At 43.4% G+C, this 3,440-nt stretch overlaps 1 pseudogene; it reads right to left on the bottom strand.

The window, feature by feature from the left end:
- Positions 1-1,976: 1,976 nt before the first annotated feature.
- LOC148008227 (protein JINGUBANG-like) lies at positions 1,977-2,936 on the bottom strand (annotated as a pseudogene).
- Between the last annotated feature and the right edge of the window lie 504 nt (positions 2,937-3,440).

Genomic DNA, 3,440 nt, shown 5'->3' with positions numbered 1-3,440 from the left:
AACCTACATAAGGAGTATGCATCTTTGAAAGATTCACTTCTTACCCATGAGCCACTTAACCTTGAAGGATACATATCCTCAATTATTTTGAAAGAGGAGGGATGTAAAGAGTATAATCAATGTAAGAATATTAGACATCATGAAGATACATGTAGGTTCAGAAAACAATCAAACTCCATGGAGAAAAATAACCAAGAAAAAAAGATAGAAGGGAACCTTTTTTGAAGACAAGAATACGTAAGGACTTGAAGAGAACTTGACCAGACACTAGCAATAGCCATATAATGCACCTAGTTATAGGGACAATTAATCATTGTAAAAGCAATCAATGTAACCACATGACCACCTTATAGTAGCAGAGCAAGGCATCAAGGGGGCATGTTAGAATATTTATATTAGTTATATCTTTCTTGTATGAAAATGTAATATGAACTAGACCATAGTGTTGAGATATAAGGATGTTGAGTTGGATGGATAAAGATTTGAGGTGACAAGTCAAACTAGACTCAATACAACGTATCTAATGTACTCATGTGCCCATTTAAAGAGGAAAGCGCTATGCAATGTAATGTGTGGTTTTCTTTGTTCTCTCAAAATTATGACCTATCTTGTCTATGAGCCTCCATGAACCTCTTGTTCTTTCATGAAGGTGTGTTTTTTAGGAAAGAATATGTTGCATCTCACAAGTACACTTTAAAAAAACTAGAGGCATTGATAAATATATTTTTGGCATCAATATGTTTTGCATCATCAATTTATATAGGTATAAATGCAGGTTTGTACTCCACATGTTGTAGTAAGATTGTGTATGTTGGGAAAGCATGTATATATTATGGAGAGCATGAGAGAATATCTAAGAGAGAGCATGTATGAGAGAGAATGTATGTGTATGGAGAGAGACAGAGAGTATGTGTGGAAGAGTATGTATCTGAGGGAGGGAGACAACAAGTATGTGAGAACGATGAATGCTACTTAAGAGAAACTAGAAAACAATATTTAAGGGATAAAACATCTCACAAAACATCAACCAATATTTAAGAGATGAAAAACATTAGCATCTTAAATATGATATCTACAGGCCATATATATTGAAGTGAATTTCCCCTAAATCCATCCCATGCCTAGCGTTGACTACTTTGTAAATCTAGTGAACATCTACTTGCACAATTAGCCATTGTGCCCACTATATAGTACATATTCAGCCACATATTGTTAATGCATGCATATCATATGATGAATTTGTAAGTTCACAAAGTAGCTTCATGAAGAAAAGACTAAGCTTGGCTTCTTTGACCAAGTTAGCCCTTAGAAGCCAAGGTTACATGGATGTTCATATTGTTCCTTTATTTCTATGATGTGTGTATATTATTGTTATTATTAGACAAATTAAAATTATCATACCATCCCACATTTGGATAGCTAGCAAGGACAAGATATGCAAGAATACATATACCATGTGTGCCAATAATTTGTGAAAGCTCAAAGGCTCAATGTAGTTGTTTATTTGGGCTTCTGGCTATCATGCACCTAATGTAGGTGATGGTTTGGAGTAGCGGAGCCACCACTTTAAGTTAATGGACAAACTATATGAATGCTTAAGCAAAGTGCAACATGGTAGAGAGATGGATTAACGGGTCTGAGTTGAAGTGTCAAGTACCATGAGACATGCACATAGACACACGATTTATCATATACATGCATGAAAGAGAGGAGAAATTTAAGTTGCTTATACATTCTCACATCCAATGTTCGCATTAGTGACTACTGAGAGCAACTAGTACCATTTCATTGCACTTTCGCGTCATTGGCAAGGGTAAGAGGAACTAGCACTACTTTATTACATTGGGGGCAGCTACATTTTTCTCTCAATAGAGAATAGCGTTTCATTGCTTGAGCTTTCGCGACTTGGCATCTAGATTCCCCGAAGTACAAAACTTCAGTAAAATTAATTGCTAGTTGCGCTTAGATGTTCAAGCTCAATTATCGCCTAGTGAGACTTTCCACTGCACAATTTCCTGATCCAAGCTTCCACTGAAGAGAGCGAGATGGCGGGAGGGCGGCTGCAGTACTAACAGGCGTAGGTATTTGACGGGGGCGGTGTGCTGCTGAAGGATAGCGATGCAGCAGCTCTTATTCACTCCGTTATTTGACGGGGGCGGGTATTCTGGAAGAGTGTTGTAGTACTGCAAGAGTACTCGAACGGTTTTGTCAGCAGAGCCGCTGCAGAGAAGGCCGGACGTGAGGCACAACACGGCCTGGGGGTGGCCCTGCAGGCAGGCCGCCAGCCTCCACGTGCTGCTGCCAAGATCGCCGCCACCATCCTGGAACGGCGACGATGACAATGATGATGACGACAACTGCCAGGCCTCTGCTACACGAGAATAGCTGTGTCCCCACCCCCGGAGAAAAGCACTAGGGAGCCGTCCGCGCTCTCTACCACCGTATTGACGGCGGCCCTGTAACCTTCCAAGGCGGCTACCACATAATGCGTCATCGACGCAAAACTTTGCTTCTTCTTCTTAATATTACTACACTATGATGAGTGTTGTCCGCCGAGGCCGTATACAGATGACGGCCGTCCACAGACACCGCTGCCATGTTGATGGCATCGTCGTGGGCTCGCCACGACTCCACGCACCTGCCCTTGCTCCACACATTCATGCTCCTGTCCCACGATCCCGAGTACAGCAGGATCTCCCCGTCACAAGTGCATTTGACGGTGGCCAGCGTCTAGATCTTGTCTGCCTGCTCCATCCACAGCCGCTTGTGGTGACGCCGCTCTCGAACGTAGTTGCTACGGAACATGGACGCGGTCAGGCACTGTCTCACGCGCCGGCATCAATCGCGAGCAATATCCCTCTGAGGCTCTGAATTCTCCACAAACGAATCCTCTGATCTTCGTGCGCAGTGAACACTCTGTCATTATCCGCCGCCATGACAAAAACTTCAGTGACGCAAGCTACTTTATCCATCGCAGAAAGATGCCGGCAACAAGAAGAGAACTGTTCCTCGCAGGCAGAAGCAAAGAGATGCTGCTGATCAAAATGGTGATGAGTCGATGACTTTGAGTCGCCATTAATGAAGCTACCACGAGAGCCGCTTTTGCGGTTTTAGTACCACACCGACGGCCATTCAGGACCGTGATGCATTCATAATAAACTGCCGCTATAGTATCACTGGAGGCAAGGCTTAGCTGATCTCGCTTCCTGGCGGTCTGCATTCCCATGCAGCTCGCTCCGGCGCATCAGAGGACATGCCTATCATCATCTCTTGAAGCTTCCTACTTTGAGTTGGCCTTACGAGTCTTGATGCAGATAGATGAGGGAGAGAGAGCAAACAGGGATCCAGAGTGAGTACGATGGATAGAGTCAATCCCTAGGCAATCATAATGTGTGTAGGTAATCCCCTTTTGTCAAGGGAGAAATATCAAGCACGACCGA

Source organism: Lygodium microphyllum, unplaced genomic scaffold, assembly GCF_053477565.2.
Source record: "Lygodium microphyllum isolate KBCC unplaced genomic scaffold, Lygodium_microphyllum_v1.1.10 scaffold_248, whole genome shotgun sequence".
Classification (NCBI taxonomy): Eukaryota; Viridiplantae; Streptophyta; class Polypodiopsida; order Schizaeales; family Lygodiaceae; genus Lygodium; species Lygodium microphyllum.
The sequence above is the reverse complement of the archived record's forward strand: the minus strand, read 5'-3'. Positions and strand labels throughout refer to the sequence as shown.